This window comes from Nerophis lumbriciformis, linkage group LG13, assembly GCF_033978685.3.
Source record: "Nerophis lumbriciformis linkage group LG13, RoL_Nlum_v2.1, whole genome shotgun sequence".
Classification (NCBI taxonomy): Eukaryota; Metazoa; Chordata; class Actinopteri; order Syngnathiformes; family Syngnathidae; genus Nerophis; species Nerophis lumbriciformis.
Genome location: NC_084560.2, coordinates 9,550,648 through 9,573,630, shown reverse-complemented (window position 1 = coordinate 9,573,630; position 22,983 = coordinate 9,550,648). Strand labels below are relative to the sequence as shown.

General features: G+C 36.3%; 1 protein-coding gene across 2 annotated transcripts in view; it reads right to left on the bottom strand.

Annotated features, from left to right (window-relative positions):
* map2 (microtubule-associated protein 2) overlaps nt 1-19,097 on the bottom strand; it is a 305,408-nt gene extending 286,311 nt beyond the window's left edge. The window contains exon 1 of one of the 2 annotated variants that reach the window (XM_072914441.1): nt 19,037-19,097. The gene's annotated coding sequence lies outside the window, so the exon portion shown is untranslated. Of the gene's footprint in view, nt 1-18,666; nt 18,685-19,036 lie in introns of those variants that run through there. The other variant, XM_072914442.1, reaches the window with a different exon arrangement.
* Nucleotides 19,098-22,983: the final 3,886 nt, after the last annotated feature.

Below are 22,983 nucleotides of genomic sequence, written 5' to 3'. Positions count from 1 at the left end.
CTCCCGGGACAAATTTTCTCCCGAAAATCTCCCGAAATTCAGGCGGACTCAGGTCCGTGAGGACCTGAGTCCGCTAACCCACAATATAAACAGCATACCTGACCAATCACGTTATAACTGTAGAATGATGGAGGGCGAGTTCTTGGTTTCTTATGTGGGTTTATTGTTAGGCAGTTTCATTAACGTCCTCCCAGCGCGGCAACAACACACAACAACAGCAGTCACTTTTTGTATACGTAAAGCAGTTCGTCTGCCGTAAACAGCAATGTTGTGACACTCTTAAACAGGACAATACTGCCATCTAGTGCATTTGATGAAAGCACTTTTGTGCGTGCCTCACATCAATGCATCATCAGAGAGGGTGTTCAGCATGGTTCGAAAAATAGTGACAGAGAATAGAACAAGGATGGACAATTCAACCCTTAACTCAACAATGAGTAGATGAGTGTTATGTGTGTGTATATGTGTAAATAAACGAACACTGAAATTCAAGTATTTATTTTATATATATATATATATATATATATATATATATATATATATATATATATATATATATATATATATATATATAATAAATATATATATATACGTATATATATATATATATAATAAAATACATATATATATATATATATATATATATATATATATATATATATATGTATATATATATATATATATATAGCTAGAATTCACTGAACGTCAAGTATTTCTTATATATATCATATATATATAAGATATATATATATATATATATATATATATATATATATATATATATCCATCCATTTTCTACCGCTTATTCCCTTTTGGGGTCGCGGGGGGCGCTGGAGCCTATCTCAGCTACAATCGTATATATATATATATATATATATATATATATATATATATATATATATATATATATATATATATATATGAAATACTTGACTTGGTGAATTCTAGCTGTAAATATACTCCTCCCCTTTTAGCCACGCCCCCAACCACGCCCACCACGCCCCCTCCCCCCACCTCCCGAAATCGGAGGTCTCAAGGTTGGCAAGTATGCTCTATTCCACCTACAAAGCGCTCTAAAAAAGTAAGTATGATATATATAATAAATTATTGTACATACTATCCCCTGGTGTCTGTTGCCGTCAGCTCCCTTAGTCAAACCATAACAGTCATCTCCCTAAAAAAAGATATAAATTAAATGATTGAAAGAAAATCTGCATGCAACTTTCCTCTGACTACAATTGAACACTCCCCTACCGAAAATCAGGAGCATCGACTTTGGCAAACGGGTGCACATCATTGACTACAAACTGACTTAACACGAACTTGGGTGAGGTTTGTATTGTCAGAATCCGTCCCTCGTTAAAAAGCATCTAAAGAAACAATCTCTCAACAACTGTCCCTGCACACAACTGGGGGGGGGGGGGGGGGGGGGGGACGTCACAAATTGGGCAAATTTGGAGGACGTATGAAGGAAGGCAAGATTGTTTTATAAACATCTCCGCCATGCCTCATAATGATCGGGCCTTATGCAGATCCCAAATACGCAACATCAGGAGGCAAAAGGGGAGAAACGTTGCTTTTGCATAACATTTAAGACGTATCTCTCCTGAGAAATAAATGTAAAACATCAACTGACAGCACCGTGACTGAAGTGAGTTGTCATATGTCCGGGCGTCAACAAAAAGCCTGAAAAAGGAAGATGGGGCCTTCCCTCTGAGGAGTGCAAAGTGGTGCTGTCAAGGATCTATCGGAATGCATCAGTTGTAATTCTGAAGGTCTAAAATCGCATTTTTGATCCGTTTAACAACTACCTTGTTAGCATGTGAAGGACAACACTTGTCTGACACCACATCCTTTTAGTCCCTCGTCTCGTCTTCTCGCTTTGGTTCCGCACATGAGGAGGTGTCAGTCGTGATCACCCAACTCAGAGAGAAATGCCTCGCTTCCCAAAAACATGGAAACACTTCAAAACATGCAGTCAATGATTCCTCTTCCAGCTGACGGGAGGAGAAGACATTTTACACACGCTACAATAAAGTCTTGCACACGCTACAATAAAGTCTTACACACGCTACAATAAAGTCTTACACATGCTACCATAAAGTCTTACACACGCTACAAGAAATCTTACACACGCTACCATAAAGTCTTACACACGCTACAATAAAGTCTTACACACGCTACAATAAAGTCTTACACACGCTACAATAAAGTCTTACACACGCTACAATAAAGTCTTAGACACGCTACAATAAAGTCTTACACCCGCTTAAATAAAGTCTTACACACGTAACAAGAAATCTTACAAACGCTACAATAAAGTCTAACACACGCTACAATAAAGTCTTACACACGCTACCATAAAGTCTTACACACGCTACAATAAAGTCTTACACACGCTTAAATAAAGTCTTACACACGTTACAAGAAATTTTACAAACGCTACAATAAAGTCTTACACACGCTACAATAAAGTCTTACACACGCTACAATAAAGTCTTACACATGCTACAATAAAGTCTTACACATGCTACAAGAAATCTTACACACACTACAATAAAGTCTTACACATGCTACAAGAAATCTTACACACACTACAATAAAGTCTTACACACGCTACAATAAAGTCTAACACACGCTACAATAAAGTCTTACACACGCTTAAATAAAGTCTTACACACATTACAAGAAATTTTACAAACGCTACAATAAAGTCTTACACACGCTACAATAAAGTCTTACACATGCTACAATAAAGTCTTACACACGCTACAATAAAGTCTTACACATGCTACAATAAAGTCTTACACACACTACAAGAAATCTTACACACACTACAATAAAGTCTTACACACGCTACAATAAAGTCTTACACATGCTACCATAAAGTCTTACACACGCTACAAGAAATCTTACACACGCTACAATAAAGTCTTACACACGCTACAATGAAGTCTAACACACGCTATAATAAAGTCTTACACATGCTACCATAAAGTCTTACACACGCTACAATAAAGTCTTACACATAATACAATAAAGTCTTACACATGCTACAATAAAGTCTTACACATGCTACCATAAAGTCTTACACATGCTACAATAAAGTCTTGAACACGCTACAATAAAGTCTTACACACGCTTAAATAAAGTCTTACACACGTTACAAGAAATCTTACAAACGCTACAATAAAATCTTACACACGCTACATTAAAGTCTTACACACGCTACCATAAAGTTTTACACACGCTACAATAAAGTCTTATACATGCTACAATAAAGTCTTACACACGCTACAAGAAATCTTACACACGCTACAATAAAGTCTTACACACGCTACAATAAAGTCTTACACATTCTACAATAAAGTCTTACACACGCTACAATAAAGTCTTACACACGCTTAAATAAAGTCTTACACACGTTACAAGAAATCTTACAAACGCTACAATAAAGTCTTACACACGCGACAATAAAGTCTTACACACACTATAATAAAGTCTTACACACGCTACAATAAAGTCTTACACACGCTTAAATAAAGTCTTACACACGTTACAAGAAATTTTACAAACGCTACAATAAAGTCTTACACACGCTACAATAAATTCTTACCCATGCTACAATAAAGTCTTACACACACTACCATAAAGACTTACACACGCTACAATAAAGTCTTACACACGCTACCATAAAGTCTTACACACGCTACCATAAAGTCTTACACACGCTACCATAAAGTCTTACACACGTTACCATAAAGTCTTACACACGCTACAATAAAGTCTTACACACGCTACCATAAAGTCTTACACACGCTACCATAAAGTCTTACACACGCTACAATAAAGTCTTACACATGCTACCATAAAGTCTTACACACGCTACAATAAAGTCTAACACACGCTACAATAAAGTCTTACACACGCTACCATAAAGTCTTACATACGCTACAATAAAGTCTTACACATGCTACAATAAAGTCTTAGCACATGCTACAATAAAGTCTTACACACGCTACAATAAAGTCTTACACACGCTACAATAAAATCTTACACACGCTACAATAAAGTCTTACACACGCTTAAATAAAGTCTTACACACGTTACAAGAAATTTTACAAACGCTACAATAAAGTCTTACACACGCTACAATAAATTCTTACACATGCTACAATAAAGTCTTACACACACTACCATAAAGACTTACACACGCTACAATAAAGTCTTACACACGCTACCATAAAGTCTTACACACGTTACCATAAAGTCTTACACACGCTACAATAAAGTCTAACACACGCTACAATAAAGTCTTACACACGCTACCATAAAGTCTTACACAAGCTACAATAAAGTCTTACACATGCTACCATAAAGTCTTACACACGCTACAATAAAGTCTAACACACGCTACAATAAAGTCTTACACACGCTACCATAAAGTCTTACACACGCTACAATAAAGTCTTACACATGCTACAATAAAGTCTTAGCACATGCTACAATAAAGTCTTACACACGCTACAATAAAGTCTTACACACGCTACAATAAAGTCTTACACACGCTACAATAAAGTCTTACACACGCTTAAATAAAGTCTTACACACGTTACAAGAAATTTTACAAACGCTACAATAAAGTCTTACACACGCTACAATAAATTCTTACACATGCTACAATAAAGTCTTACACACGCTACCATAAAGACTTACACACGCTACAATAAAGTCTTACACACGCTACCATAAAGTCTTACACACGTTACCATAAAGTCTTACACACACTACAATAAAGTCTTACACATGCTACAATAAAGTCTTACACACGCTACAATAAAGTCTTACACACGCTACAATAAAGTCTTACACATGCTACCATAAAGTCTTACACACGCTACAATAAAGTCTAACACACGCTACAATAAAGTCTTACACACGCTACCATAAAGTCTTACACACGCTACAATAAAGTCTTACACATGCTACAATAAAGTCTTAGCACATGCTACAATAAAGTCTTACACATGCTACAATAAAGTCTTACACACGCTACCATAAAGTCTTACACACGCTACAATAAAGTCTTACACACGCTTAAATAAAGTCTTACAAACGTTACAATAAAGTCTTACAAACGCTACAATAAAGTCTTACACATGCTACAATAAAGTCTTACACACGCTACAATAAAGTCTTACACATGCTACAATAAAGTCTTACACACACTACAAGAAATCTTACACACACTACAATAAAGTCTTACACACGCTACAAGAAATCTTACACACGCTACAATAAAGTCTTACACACGCTACAAGAAATCTTACACACGCTACAATAAAGTCTTACACACACTACCATAAAGTCTTACACACGCTACAATAAAGTCTTACACAAGCTACCATAAAGTCTTACACACGCTACAAGAAATCTTACACACGCTACCATAAAGTCTTACACACGCTACAATAAAGTCTTACACACGCTACAATAAAGTCTTACACACGCTACAATAAAGTCTTACACACGCTACAATAAAGTTTTAGACACGCTACCATAAAGTCTTACACACGTTACCATAAAGTCTTACACACGCTACAATAAAGTCTTACACACGCTACCATAAAGTCTTACACACGCTACCATAAAGTCTTACAAACGCTACAATAAAGTCTTACACATGCTACCATAAAGTCTTACACACGCTACAATAAAGTCTAACACACGCTACAATAAAGTCTTACACACGCTACCATAAAGTCTTACACACGCTACAATAAAGTCTTACACATGCTACAATAAAGTCTTAGCACATGCTACAATAAAGTCTTACACACGCTACAATAAAGTCTTACACACGCTACAATAAAATCTTACACACGCTACAATAAAGTCTTACACACGCTTAAATAAAGTCTTACACACGTTACAAGAAATTTTACAAACGCTACAATAAAGTCTTACACACGCTACAATAAATTCTTACACATGCTACAATAAAGTCTTACACACACTACCATAAAGACTTACACACGCTACAATAAAGTCTTACACACGCTACCATGAAGTCTTACACACGTTACCATAAAGTCTTACACACGCTACAATAAAGTCTAACACACGCTACAATAAAGTCTTACACACGCTACCATAAAGTCTTACACAAGCTACAATAAAGTCTTACACATGCTACCATAAAGTCTTACACACGCTACAATAAAGTCTAACACACGCTACAATAAAGTCTTACACACGCTACCATAAAGTCTTACACACGCTACAATAAAGTCTTACACATGCTACAATAAAGTCTTAGCACATGCTACAATAAAGTCTTACACACGCTACAATAAAGTCTTACACACGCTACAATAAAGTCTTACACACGCTACAATAAAGTCTTACACACGCTTAAATAAAGTCTTACACACGTTACAAGAAATTTTACAAACGCTACAATAAAGTCTTACACACGCTACAATAAATTCTTACACATGCTACAATAAAGTCTTACACACGCTACCATAAAGACTTACACACGCTACAATAAAGTCTTACACACTCTACCATAAAGTCTTACACACGTTACCATAAAGTCTTACACACACTACAATAAAGTCTTACACATGCTACAATAAAGTCTTACACACGCTACAATAAAGTCTTACACACGCTACAATAAAGTCTTACACATGCTACCATAAAGTCTTACACACGCTACAATAAAGTCTAACACACGCTACAATAAAGTCTTACACACGCTACCATAAAGTCTTACACACGCTACAATAAAGTCTTACACATGCTACAATAAAGTCTTAGCACATGCTACAATAAAGTCTTACACATGCTACAATAAAGTCTTACACACGCTACCATAAAGTCTTACACACGCTACAATAAAGTCTTACAAACGCTTAAATATAGTCTTACAAACGTTACAATAAAGTCTTACAAACGCTACAATAAAGTCTTACACATGCTACAATAAAGTCTTACACACGCTACAATAAAGTCTTACACATGCTACAATAAAGTCTTACACACACTACAAGAAATCTTACACACACTACAATAAAGTCTTACACACGCTACAAGAAATCTTACACACGCTACAATAAAGTCTTACACACACTACCATAAAGTCTTACACACGCTACAATAAAGTCTTACACATGCTACAATAAGGTCTGACACACGCTACAAGAAATCTTACACATGCTACAATAAAGTCTTACACATGCTACCATAAAGTCTTACACACGCTACAATAAAGTCTTACACACGCTTAAATAAAGTCTTACACACGTTACAAGAAATTTTACAAACGCTACAATAAAGTTTACACACGCTACAATAAAGTCTTACACATGCTACAATAAAGTCTTACACACGCTTAAATAAAGTCTTACACATGCTTAAATAAAGTCTTACACACTTTACAAGAAATCTTACACACGCTACAATAAAGTCTTACACACACGACAATAAAGTCTTACACATGCTACAATAAAGTCTTACACATGCTTAAATAAAGTCTTACACACTTTACAAGAAATCTTACACACGCTACAATAAAGTCTTACACACACGACAATAAAGTCTTACACATGCTACTATAAAGTCTTACACACGCTACAATAAAGTCTTACACACGCTACAATAAAGTTTTACACACGCCACAATAAAGTCTTACACGTGTATGTATATATATATGTGTGTGTATATATTAATTATGATTGTATTACTAATATTTTAAAGGTAATTATAGGGTATGAAATGGAAGGATGGATAGACAGTGATTGTAAGGAATAGAAACACAGTGATGGATGTGACACGATGATGCATTAGCAGACATTGTTGACTTGTATGAGACTTAAAAAGCAGCTGTTGATAAAATACGTTCCGGCTGTGAGATGTTACATGATGTTGCTGGTCTACAACCTCGTTTGCTGATAAAAATGCTAGTAAAAAAATTATTTTACATTTTCTGTTTCAACATGACAATAAAAAAATATCGATGTAATCATAGTAGTATCGACCAGATACACTCTTGTGCTTGGTATCATCACAGTGGATGTCAGGTGTAGATCCACCCATGGCATTTGTTTACATTCAGGAGTGCTAGCTTGCTGTTGGCGGTGAGCTATTGTATCCTCCTACAGTGTGTAGTGAAGCATGTTTAGCTGTTCCTCGTCCTCCAGTGATAATGCTACTTGTAAGAAACGTACTTTTTTTTATTTTTTTTTATTAAATCAACATAGAAAAAAACACACGATACACTTTCAACTAGTGCATCAACCCAAAAAAAAAACCTCCCTCCCCCATTCACACTCATACACACCCACTCACACAAAAGGGGTTGTTTCTTTCTGCTACCAATATTTTGGTTCCCACAACATGGACAACACTTCTGCAAGGGACACAACATAGTTCCTGAAGCACATTTGATTGTTTGTGTTGCTGTTCCACTAACATTTTCATTTAATTACTATTTTTTCTTTTCTTTTTTCTCCCTTATGTAATTATTTTTATATTGTTTTACTTTCCTTTTTATCCAAGAAAATATTTATTTATCTTATCTATAAAAAAAATAAAAATAAAAATAAAATAAAAAATAAATTAAAAAAAAAAAAGGAAAGAAAGGACCTTATCTTCACCAGACCTGGTTGTAAATGAAATTAGCTTTGTTTAAAGGTTGTTTTTTTTAAAACCAGGTCCAGTCCAGATAATGTCCAGCAACACACACCTTCATTCATGTACACTGAGAAAAAGAAAAAAATAGAAAATTTTGGAACACAACAGATTGCATATAATCTATAAACAAAATTACATTTTCAAAACAAAACAAAAACAAAAAAAAATGTATGTACAGTCCAGATTATGTTCAGGTCACTAAAAATTAGGGAATACAACAACAGATAGCATATAATCTATAAACATAATTACACTTTCAACATAAGCCTTTGAGGACTTCCCATCTTTTTTTATGTTTTTTGGCATCATTATCGTTTTCAACCATGTAACTTTCTAAAGTTAAAAAATACTGAATAAATGTTTTAAAGAAAGTAATACTAAGTGAATATCTGTTTTTGGCCTTAAAAATAAACCTTTTACCGAGTACTATAATTAAATTTATTAAATCATGATTGTCAATGAACTCTCCCAAAATAACAGAAACCACATCAAACTTCATAAACAAACCAATCCTTATGTTATGATCCGCTGCCCGGATCATAGTTTGTTTATGTTTGAGTCACATGTATTTTAAGGCTGATTCTCACACCAGCGCCGGCTCCAAGGCTGGTTCTCACACCAGCGCCGGCTCCAAGGCTGGTTCCCACACCAGCGCCGGCTCCAAGGCTGGTTCTCACAACAGCGCCGGCTCCAAGGCTCATTCTCACACCAGCGCCGGCTCCAAGGCTGGTTCTCACACCAGCGCCGGCTCCAAGGCTGGTTCCCACACCAGCACCGGCTCCAAGGCTGGTTCCCACACCAGCCCCGGCTCCAAAGCTGGTTCCCACACCAGCGCCGGCTCCAAGGCTGGTTCCCACACCAGCGCCGGCTCCAAGACTAGCACCAGTACCTGCACCAGCTGCCGCGACGACGTCTGCTCCTCCTGCTTCCACGGCGACGTCTGCTCTCTCCTCGTCTCCGGTGGGCTTTTCCAGGACGCCGCCACCTTCCTCGCCCTCATCGTCGTCTCAGCGACCTCGAGTGGTCTGGCTGCGCAAGCGGCGCTCTCGGAGGTTTGTGTATGGACGCCAGTGGCGCAAACAGCAGCGACACTCGAGACGTAGACTTAGAACTCTCCGTCTGCTGAACTTCTGGCGCCACTCACGCCCACCTTCTCGGCAGCCACGAATGTGGCCTTTCCGTGGTTGCCCGCCTCGCCTGCGGCAGCGACGTTCCACTCGCCGCCGCCACTTGACTCTTCCCCAGTGGATTCTGGGACACGTGGCCTGGCGACCCACCACCAAATCCTCCCTCCGCCCTCCCTTGACTCTTGAACTATTTCTTGTTTTTTGGGTTCTAGTTTTATTTTGTGTCAAGGGACATCTGGAATCTGTCCTTTAAGGTGGGGGTCCTGTTATGATCCGCTGCCCGGATCATAGTTTGTTTATGTTTGAGTCACATGTATTTTCAGCACCTTGAGTTTTGTCTGTTTCAGTTGCCATGACGGCAGATTATACACACCTGCCTCTGGTTAGTGTTCGGGACGCGCACCTCTTGCCCGGGCGCTAATCAGAGGGCTATTTAGTCTTTGCCCTGGCCTCACTCGGTCTGGCTTTCTAGTTTGTTCCCATACAACTGATAACGACAACTTTGATTCCCGCTAACTTTTCACGCTATGCCATTTTGCCTGCTAGCTCCCACGCTAGTCCTTTTGTTTTTGCCTTTTGTGCTACGTGCTTGTCTTTTTGTTTATTCATCGTATGATTTATATTTTAAATAAATCATATTCCTACCTGCAAGCTGTGTCCGAAGCCGTCTGCATCCCTGGGAGAACCACACCCACATCACTATGCGACCCCGACGTTACACCTTAAACACATTTTTTCAACTTCCACCCAAAAGGAAGACACAATATGACAATACCAAAACAAATGCAGGGTGGATTCAGACTCCTGACAACAATCATCTGACTCTGTCATATTCCATAAATTTAACATTTTCCCCGTGGGTAAGAAGTTATAAATAATTTTCATATGAAAATAACGATTTTGCACATCAATAGTAGTTTTATAGATTGGTTTGAATATGGCATCCCACGGCAACGGGCAGTCAAAAAAGTCCTCCAATTTTCCAAATGTGTTATATGGGGCAGCCTTCAAAGAAACGTACTTTATTTGTCGCCATGGAGGCCAGGATTAGGGATTTAGAAGTAGCTAAAACACTGTGTTTCAGTGTTATAACTTCACTTTTATCTTTACTTTTTAGGCCAAAATGCGTCCGTTCTCACTTTTCTGTCTCCACCCCGTGTCTGCTTGTAAGTACTCTGTGTGTGTGCGCTGCCGAACATGCTCCTCTGCTCGTAAAACCAGCAATGTCACGACGCGACGACATGTCCCGGGAAACCAGTACTTTTCAAACACGGTATAGTACCGTTTTTGATTCATTAGTACCGCGATACTATACTAGTGCCGATAAACAACCGTACAACCCTACTACCGATATACATCCCTAAATATCGATATCATTAACATCGATGTGTTATTGATGCATTATTGATAAGTTTTAGGGCCTTATGAAATCTGATAAAATTACTGTTGTTTCCGTTTTTTATTTTACAGAATTCTGTTTTTTCATTGTGAAGAGTTAAAAATTGCAGATACATTCTGTACGTTAAAAAGCTACGACTTGGTATGTTGCCCATACTCACCGTCTTGGTCACTAATCTACTTAGAAAGGCGGCAGTGTGCAGGAGTCACACGCGTGCGTAACAAAGTTAATTAAAGCTGCAAGCAGCGATGGACGGGACCGACTTTGACGGCACATAAAATCCAAACCGGAGCAGTAATTAAAACTCTTTGGTCAACTTTTAATCACAAGGATTCAATCTCTCTCCTGTGCGAGTTTGAAGCCCCGATATGACAAACGCGCTCAGAGGAGATAATGTTTGAAAAAAGGTGACCGGTTTTTACAAAACTTTTGTTTTGAAGGGGGAATTGCAAACTTCCTGTTGATTTTTGCTGGGGATTGTGAATATATGAAATGTAGGTCTAAGTGAGACCTACACAGAGGTCTCTAAGACATTCCTACTGGAAGTTACAGGCAGTTTTGTCTGAGTTTTCTTTCTAGGAGCAGTTGTGTCTGTGTTTTCTTCCTAGGGGGCGCTAGAGCGCAATTTTGAGTTTTGGGATTGTTTTGTTTTTTTATTAGATCGCAATTTTTGCCAATCCTGATGTGTGTGTCCAGTTTGGTGAGTTTTGAAGCATGTTAAGGGGGTCAAATTACAGCTCAAAGAGGCAAAAGTGACAGTTTTTAGTAAAATCTTGTTTTGAAGGGGGAATTGACAACTTCCTGTTGATTTCTGAATCTAGGTCTAAGTCAGACCTACATAGAGGTTTTTGTTTCATGTCTCTACGACATTCCTACCAGAAGTTACAAGCAGTTTTGTCTGTGTTTTTTCCTAGGGGGCACTAGAGCGCAATTTAGAGTTTTGGGGTTTGGTTTTTTGATTAGATGGCAATTTTCGCCAGTCCTGATGTGTGTGTCAAATATGGTGAGTTTTGAAGCATGTTAAGGGGGTCAAAGTACAGCTCAAAGAGGCGACGGAATAATAATAATAAAACACACGAAATACAATAGGGTCATTGCGGTCCCTAATTAGGACGAGCAACACTCATCCAATTAGGGGTGAGTTCAGGTTTATTTCCACGAGTGTTCACCTTTTTCATGCAGCTTTTTTCGCATAAAATCTCACTGCAATCGTTGGGTGGGCGGCGTTGAAGTCCAAACAAGACAACACCCGCAAACCAGACTGCGGTCACATGACACGATCACAACTGGTGTTGATTTTCTATTTTGAAAGCTTGCAACTTGCTTCCTCTTATCTCCTGCAGCCATTAAATAGATTACACATGATCCGTAATGCTTTTAAATATAGTTCCAAGCTAAAAATGTACACATTCCAGCAAGCGTCCTTCAATTGTTCTGTAAATATTGTGTTTTACGGATTATAGAACGCACCGGGGTACAAGCCACACCCAATACATTTTACAAACCCCGTTTCCATATGAGTTGGGAAATTGTGTTAGATGTAAATATAAACGGAATACAATGATTTGCAAGTCATTTTCAACCCATATTCAGTTGAATATGCTACAAAGACAACATATTTGATGTTCAAACAAATAATCATTAACTTTGGAATTTGATGCCGGCAACACGTGACAAAGAAGTTGGGAAAGGTGGCAATAAATACTGATAAAGTTGAGGAATGCTCATCAAACACTTATTTGGAACATCCCACAGGTGTGCAGGCTAATTGGGAACAGGTGGGTGCCATGATTGGGTATAAAAGTAGATTCCATGAAATGCTCAGTCATTCACAAACAAGGATGGGGCGAGGGTCACCACTTTGTCAACAAATGCGTGAGCAAATTGTTGAACGGTTTAAGAAAAACCTTTCTCAACCAGCTATTGCAAGGAATTTAGGGATTTCACCATCTACGCTCCGTAATATCATCAAAGGGTTCAGAGAATCTGGAGAAATCACTGCACGTAAGCAGCTAAGCCCATGACCTTCGATCCCTCAGGCTGTACTGCATCAACAAGCGACATCGGTGTGTAAAGGATATCACCACATGGGCTCAGGAACACTTCAGAAACCCACTGTCAGTAACTACAGTTGGTCGCTACATCTGTAAGTGCAAGTTAAAACTCTCCTATGCAAGGCGAAAACCGTTTATCAACAACACCCAGAAACACCATCGGCTTCGCTGGGCCTGAGCTCATCTAAGATGGACTGATACAAAGTGGAAAAGTGTTCTGTGGTCTGACGAGTCCACATTTCAAATTGTTTTTGGAAACTGTGGACGTTGTGTCCTCCGGACCAAAGAGGAAAAGAACCATCCGGATTGTTATAGGCGCAAAGTGGAAAAGCCAGCATGTGTGATGGTATGGGGGTGTATTAGTGCCCAAGACATGGGTAACTTACACATCTGTGAAGGCACCATTAATGCTGAAAGGTACATACAGGTTTTGGAGCAACATATGTTGCCATCCAAGCAACGTTACCATGGACGCCCCTGCTTATTTCAGCAAGACAATGCCAAGCCACGTGTTACATCAACGTGGCTTCATAGTAAAAGAGTGCGGGTACTAGACTGGCCTGCCTGTAGTCCAGACCTGTCTCCCATTGAAAATGTGTGGCGCATTATGAAGCCTAAAATACCACAACGGAGACCCCGGACTGTTGAACAACTTAAGCTGTACATCAAGCAAGAATGGGAAAGAATTCCACCTGAGAAGCTTCAAAAATGTGTCTCCTCAGTTCCCAAACGTTTACTGAGTGTTGTTAAAAGGAAAGGCCATGTAACACAGTGGTGAACATGCCCTTTCCCAACTACTTTGGTTTGAACATCAAATATGTTGTCTTTGTAGTGCATTCAATTGAATATGGGTTGACAATTATTTGCAAATCATTGTATTCCGTTTATATTTACATCTAACACAATTCCCCAACTCATATGGAAACGGGGTTTGTAGAAAAAAAAACATGTTTTTATGTACAGAACCCAAAACCAGTGAAGTTGGCACGTTGTGTAATTTGTAAATAAAAACAGAAAGCAATGATTTGCAAATCCTTTTCAACTTATATTCAATTGAATAGACTGCAAAGACAAGATATTTCATGTTCACACGAAAAAACTTCTTCTTTTTTTTTGGCAAATAATCATTAACTTAGAATTTAATGGCAGCAACACATTGCAAAAAAGTTGTCACGGGGGCATTTTTACCACTGTGTTACATGGCCTTTCCATTTAACAAACTCAGTAAACGTTTGGGAACTGAGGAGACACATTTTTGAAGCTTCTCAGGTGGAATTCTTTCCCATTCTTGCTTGATGTACAGCTTAAGTTGTTCAACAGTCCGGGGGTCTCCGTTGTGCTATTTTAGGCTTCATAATGCACCACACATTTTCAATGGGAGACAGGTCTGGACTACAGGCAGGCCAGTCTAGTACCCGTACTCTTTTACTATGAAGCCGCGCTGTTGTAACACGTGGCTTGGCATTGTCTTGCTGAAATAAGCAGGGGCGTCCACGATAACGTTGCTTGGATGGCAACATATGTTGCTCCAAAACCTGTATGTACTTTTCAGCATTAATGGCGCCTTCACAGATGTGTAAGTTACCCATGTCTTGGGCACTAATACACCCACATACCATCACACATGCTCCCTTTTACACTTTGCGCCTATAACAATCCGGATGGTTCTTTTCCTCTTTGGTCCGGAGGACACAACGTCCACAGTTTCCAAAAAACAATTTGAAATGAGGACTTTTCAGACCACGGAACACTTTTCCACTTCGCATCAGTCCATCTTGGATGAGCTCGGGCCCAGCGAAGCCGGCAGCATTTCTGGGTGTTGTTGATAAATGGCTTTCGCTTTGCATAGTAGAGTTTTAACTTGCACTTACAGATGTAGCAACCAACTGTAGTTACTGACAGTGGTTTTCCGAAGTGTTCCTGAGCCCATGTGGTGATATCCTTTACACACTGATGTCGCTTTTTGATGCAGTACTGCCTGAGGGATTGAAGGTCCGTAATATCATCGCTTACGTGCAGTGATTTCTCCAGATTCTCTGAACCTTTTGATGATATTAGAGACCGTAGATGGTGAAATCCCTAAATTCCTTGCAATAGCTGGTTGAGAAATGTTGTTCTTAAACTGTTGGGAAAATTTGTTCAAGCATTTGTTGACAAAGTGGTGACCCTCGCCCCATCCTTGTTTGTGAATGACTGAGCACTTCATGAAAGCTGCTTTTATACCCAATCATGGCACCCACCTGTTCCCAGTTAGCCTGTTCACCTGTGGGATGTTCCAAATAAGTGTTTGATGAGCATTCCTCAACTTTCTTAGTCTTTTTTGCCACTTGTGCCAGCTTCTTTGAAACATGTTGCAGGCATCAAATTCTAAATGAGCTAATATTTGCAAAAAAAATTATAAAGTTTCGCACTTCAAATATTAAATATCTTGTCTTTGCAGTCTATTCAATTGAATGTAGGTTGAAAATTATTTGCAAATCATTGTATTCTGTTTTTATTTACCATTTACACAACGTGACAACTTCACTGGTTTTGGGTTTTGTAACAACAGTTTTGATTATATTGTAAAACTTACAAACGTTGCTTGGAGTGATAAATGTTGAATCCTTTTGAGTAAAAACGCTATGGACGGCTAGAAGACGGAACAGCCCTTGTACTTTCAATTGTACGCACTAAATGGAAGGACACTGCAGTGCCTGCCGTGAGCAAACTCGTCCAAAAGATGGCGCCATAGCACAAACAATAACACACCTTTTCAGTCTCTTTACTTGTTATTTTTAACAAAAAGTATTTGCATTATGGCCGTCAAGAAAGAAAAATCTGTAAAATAGCTTCACCGTTTTATAAGTCGCAAGGCTCAAAGTGTAGGGAAATAGTAGTGGCTTATCGTCCAGAATTTATGGTATTTGGGCTGCAATGATTTGTCAATTACCTCGTTGATCTCCATTTGAAAAAAAAAATTGGATTTACAATCTGTTGCTTTGATTAATCATTTAACGAGTGTAAATAATACAAATTGATAGTAAGGAAAGCCTAAACTTTAGATACACTGAAATGGTTTCTCTAATACACACATGTTAAAAGTGCAATTTTAATGTTGATGATGTGCAATTATTAAAAAAAAAGAATGAAGGTTCTGCATGTTTATTTCAACTATTATTCCTAAAATACGCATTAAAGAGGAACGGCACTTTTTTTTTGTAATTGTGTCTATCGTTCACAATCCTTATGTAAGACGAGAACACACGTTTTTTGTTGTTTTTTTTATACATCCTAACTCGTAAATACTGAGCTCGTTCAAGGGAGTAATCTCAGTTCTAAATCACTCCAAAAAAAACATTCAAAAAGCGCCACTAATACTTAATTTCCATGTCATGACCTGAATATTAACAAGTATTAGTGATATTGTTATTATAAGTGCTAACGCAGAGGAACTACTTTTAGCGGTGCCATGATAACAGAGAGCTAACTAGCCTATGCTGCTATATTGACATACTAAGCTGCTGCATCGCCTCTGAGTTGGTGAAAGTTAATTCTAGAAGATAAATCATGTCTCTCACCTGGATAGTAGAAGGTTGTGGACATAAACCCACAAGTTGGTCAACTTTGACATCCAACTTAGACCCGGAGATGGCGAGAAAGACACCAAAAGACGCTCTTTTGTGGCACTTTAACCATTCATGTGGACAATAATTAATTTTTGATGTAAAAGGGAAGATATAAACATCCTATCAGTTGGCATCCCAGTGAGAGCAGACATTGTACAGTAAGTGATAGTTATGTTATGTTTGTTGTCTCTCATCAAGTCTGCCATGATTAGTAATCTTGTTGTTGTTGAAGGTAAAGCAAACATTGTAATGCGTCTGTTAAATTAATATGCCATTGTAGGCTTAAAATGATCAAAATATGTTATTATGAATGTTACTAGATACTACATATATACTGACAATGTGTATATAAAACCTCAATGGAGGTTTTTGGATGTTTTTAGCGCTTTTTTTAGGCGGAATAGAGCGACTCTCATTAGCTCCATTGTTAACTGACTCTTGCTAGCTTTTATTTCGGATTTAGAGTGCATAAAAAAAGCAGAACATGTGTTCTTGTCTTCCATAAGTATTGTGAGTGACAGACAAAATTCCAAAAAAAAGTAACAAAAAGGTGAGAGCTTGTATCTCAAATTACTCGTAAATTTAGGTACACCTCAAGACTAGCAATATGATGTGGACTATGTCATATGGAGTATGGTTTACAATCTGTAGGGTTTCCCCAGGGCACGTGGACCAAAACCCCGACCATGAGGTGCACCATGGGGTGAGTTCACGTCTCTCGGGGACAACAAGGCGGTGAAGACGTCGCTGTATTATGAGAGAGGTGCACAGGTACATATCCACCCAAGCATCACCTTCACACTCAATGCCCCGCCCCTCACCCCCCGTTGCAAGTCTCGAGTCTTTGCGTGTCGTAACATGTTCATACGCGCTTATTGTTGCTTGAGGTTTTTTTTCTAGTTCCCCCGGCCCATAAGAGCTTATTTAGGATCTGCTTTTTTCTCCTCCTCCTCCTCCTCCTCTATGTTTACTTTTTTCCCAACCTTTTTTTTACAGGGCGCCCCCTTGTGGCGACTCTTCAGTCTTTTTGGACCGTGACAGGTTGTCAAAAAAAAAAAAAAAAAGGGTAAAAATGTAAGACAAAAAAAGCAAAAAGATGTAATGTCATGAGAAAAAAAAGATGAATTTTGATATATTTTATTTTGCAGATATTTTATATCAAAACGTGTCCGATTTGTGTTACAACTGACAAATGGTATTATTATTCAATATTAGCATTAAAGTGGCAGCTTTTTCTCATTACATGATGTATTTTTGCTCATTTTTCTTCAATTTTTACTTTTGTTTTTCCGACAATATTTTGTGGGCCAACAAAACTCGAGCTAACAGTGTACACAAAAAAATATATCTAATAATCAATTGCATATAGCGTCACATTATCCTCATGCATGAATACTCTTCTATTATACAACCATGACTGCAATGTGGCCCTCCATGAAATGAGTTGGACCCCCCCCCATGCATGCAGTCCCTCACAGCAAGGCGGGGCCCAGTCCCAGTCCCAGTCCCAGTGCCAGACTTCATACATGCACCATCATGAAGTGCTCACGACCACAGCAATCAATACAGGCAGTCCCTTTATGGAGATGAGGTATGCTTCCATTATCGGACAGCTGCATGCCATTAGGCTTCTCAACGCATAACATTGAACAATGAAATAATATACATATATACATACATATATACATATATATATATATCTATATATATATATACACATATAGTTAGCAGTTACCGACACTACAAGTTATGTTTCTACAGAAATAAAAGCTTGTTACCTTCCTGCAGTGTTAATGAGGTCCAATGCGGAAATTCACGCGCAGCCAAACCCCATTCATTCATTCATTCATCCATTCATTCATTCATCCATTCATTCATTCATTCATTCACTCACTCATTCCGAGCCAACAAAGCTGATTGAAAACACGCGAGTCACCCATTCAACTCAGTCAAATGTGTTTCATTATCGGTCATGTTTAAAAAAAAAAAAAAAGATGACATAGCAAGAAGCCAAAAGCCGCCGGATGCGGATTCAAACGACGAGCAATGGTCGATTCAAGCTTGGGTTTGCCGTCATAGAGTCACATTTAGCGGATTGAAAACAGTTAAAAGAAGAAAGGGTGGTTGTTTTGGTGGTTTTTTTATTACCTGTTCGGCGCGGCGTCCTTCAATGCAACACCGGCTGCAGTCCGTCAGACAACACAGGCAGCGGCTACCGTAATGACGCCAAGAGTCGCGCCCCTGCATTTTGGTTTTCACCGGGTGGTTTTTTACGGCTCATTACGGTGTTGGCTGGTGGTCCACCTGTAACCTGACAAGTATATAATAATAACAATTAATTATTATATTGTTATTATTATAAAATACTAATAATAATTATTATAATGATAATAATAATAATATGTATTAGTATTATTATAAAATACTCATTATTATAGTAATAATGATAATAACATTAATAACAACATTATTAATAATCTGTAGTATTATAATAATAATTTGTATTATTATAATAATTATAATAATTATTATTATTATTTTTAATTATTTTTTATTATTATTATACAATATTAGTAGAAATAGTAATAATAATTATAATATTATTATTAGTGATAATAATTATTATTATTATTGTGAAATAGTAACAAAAATTATGTAATGATAATAATAATAACATTAATAATAACATAAAAATGAGACATATTATTTTAATAATGATATTTATTATTCTAATTAATGGGTTCCCTCCGGGTACTCCGGCTTCCTCCCACCTCCAAAGACATGCACCTGGGGATAAGTTGATTGGCAACACTAAATTGGCCCTAGTGTGTGAATGTTGTCTGTCTATCTGTGTTGGCCCTGCGATGAGGTGGCGACTTGTCCAGGGTGTACCCCGCCTTCCGCCCGATTGTAGCTGAGATAGGCTCCAGCGCCCCCCGCGACCCCAAAGGGAATAAGCGGTAGAAAATGGATGGATGGATGGATTATTATTTATCATTATTGTGTATTATCATTATTATATAATAGTAGTAGTGGTAATAAGTATCATATTGATAATAATTACTATTATAAAATACTAATGATTGTTATTATAATGATAATAATTATTATTATTTGGATTATTATAAAAATACAAATTATTATAATGATAATGGTAATAACATTAATAATAACATTATTATGTAGTATTATAATAATAATTATAATAATTACTATTATTATTTATTATTATTGTTTATTATTATTATAAAATATTAGTAGAAAAAGTAATAATAATAATTATAATATTATTATTTGTGATAATAACAATTATTATTATTATGAAATAATAATAATAATTATAATGATAAAAATAAAAACATTAATAACATAAAAATTTGACATATTATTATAATAATGATAATTATTATTCAAATTATTATTATTTATTATTATTGTGTATTATCATTATTATATAATATTAGAAGTAGTGGTAATAATAATTATAATAATGCAATTATTTTAGTGATAATAATAATTACTATTATAAATTACTAATGATAATTATTAAATTGATATTAATAATATAATAAAAACATAATAATACGTATTATAATATTACAAATCATTATTATTAGTAGTAGTATTTATTATTATTGTTTATTATTGTTATTACATATTATACTGATAATACTATTATTGATAATAATAATTATTAATAATTATCTAATAATAATTATTATGATGATAGTAGTAGTAGTAGTAATAATAATAATAATACCATTAATAATAACCATAATAATATACTTTTTTTAAATGTTCTTGTAATCAGACCATATTTTCAGTATATTAGATGGAATCTTTACCTGACATGTTTAATACTAATTATTATTATTATTCTTGTAATAATAATCATTATTAGTATTTTATAATAATAATAATTAGTATTATTATTATCATTATTATTAATAATATTAATAATAAGACATGTAGGTGTTTTGTTTTAGTTAAAAATTCCTGTGTCAATAAAGGGTTTAATTTATTTCAGTATTTTAAGAGAAAACAGATCAATATCATTGGCACGTTACCTAAAACAAAATGACTACCACACAAACAAAATACCTTCGGACTTTTAGATATATTTTTGTTGTCTTAACCGATAAAAATTCAGAAACACTCAGTACATTTTAGATTATTATAACCCATTGATCCCCTTCAATTACTGACCTCAATACCTTTTTAGAAATTATTTCTGTATATATACTCCTCTACTTGTGTAAATATCATCATAACGTCCTTTCAGTTGTTTCATTTACTTGCATTATCCATGTCCAAAATGATAGAAGCAGTGTGTAGCTTTTTTTGTTTGTTTGTTTTATTGATAGAAACAAGATCTAAAGAAATAAGACCAAAACAATTGGAGAATATAGTAAAAAGAAGGGGGAAAAATGTAATATTGATACAAATAATGATAACAAATAACTGCACAAAAAAAAAAATATATATATATATATATATATATATATATACATATACATACACACACATATACATACATATATATATATATATATATATATATATATATATATATATATATATATATATATATATATATATATATATATATATATATATATATATATATATATATATATAATATATATATATATACATATATTAATCCCGATTCTAAAGAAATATTTAAATTCCAATAATCAATAAAAAAATAAATAAATAAATAAATAAAAATAAACACATTTTTTAAATAAAAAAAATAAATAAATAAAATACCTTTTTAGTTAGAAGGAGAATGAGCTTTTCTAACCTGTAGCCTGTTTCATAATAAGAATCGGCTAGAATTGAAATTGGATTCAGAATTGAATCATCAACCCAGGAATCGGATCGTATCATTAGAGATTCGCAGCCTTACTAATAATTCATACTAACACAAAGGATTGTCTTTAAATATAGATTAAATATAAAATACTTGTTTAGCCATACAAAAATGTAAATTTTGCCTGCTTCATGGAAATGTTTAAAAAAAAATGAAGGAACATACATTGATATTATGTTTATAACAAATACAAATAATTCGAGACAGGAAATCAAAGATTTATGTCTTAACGAAGACAAATATCAAACATAGAAGTCTGGATTATTCATAATTAACATCACATGTTTGATTGTTGCAGCAAGAATACCCGAGTGCAGCTGGTATAGGCTCCAGCACCCCCGAAAGGGACAAGCGGTAGTAAATAGATGGATGGATGGACATTTAGTGAGTCAGGATAGTTGCTGTTTGAAATTAAAATCCATAAGTCATTGGCTCACCAAAGAGTTCAGCTCTTGAGACTTGGACTGGCGGTCAAGAAGACTCAATCTGGACCTGAAAGAGTGTGAGCGGCTTCATTTTACCAGGACAGATGATCAGGTCCTGTCTGCCATCTGCCATGTTGTTCTCTCCAGCTGCTGTCAAGGTTATCAGAATGTGATGCGCAATAAATGTTAACCATCCCTGTCACTAATTCACCCAACATTCATTGGTCCTCCCACAATTAGCGTAGGTCACTAAGTACTTAGTGGTCCATGCATCCATCTTCTTCCACTGATCCAAAGTCAGGTCGCGGGGGCAGCAGCCTAAGCAGAGAAGCCCAGACTTCCCTCTCCCCAGCTACTTAGTCTACACTGCAAAAAAAAATTCTGTAAAATAACGGTCATCTACTGGCAGCTACGGCTGCCAAACGAAAACCATAAAATTAAAGTAAAACATTGTAAACCAAATAATGATCAAAAACATTATATTTACAGAAATTTTCATGAAACGTTTTGCGGAAAAATATCGTAATTTTACAGATTTTTACTAAATTATTAAGATCAACCACCTTTAATAAAGTGACGATGCAAACAGTTCTGCAGAAAAATACCTTTATTCTACAGAGTTTTTCCAAATTATTACGATCCAACACCTTTAATGAAGTGACAATGCTGGCAGTTCCACAGAAATATACCATTATTTTACAGATTTTTTTCTGAATTGTTAAGATCAACCACCTTTAATAAATAAAGTGACGATGCAAACAGTTCTGCAGAAAAATACCTTTATTCTACAGCAA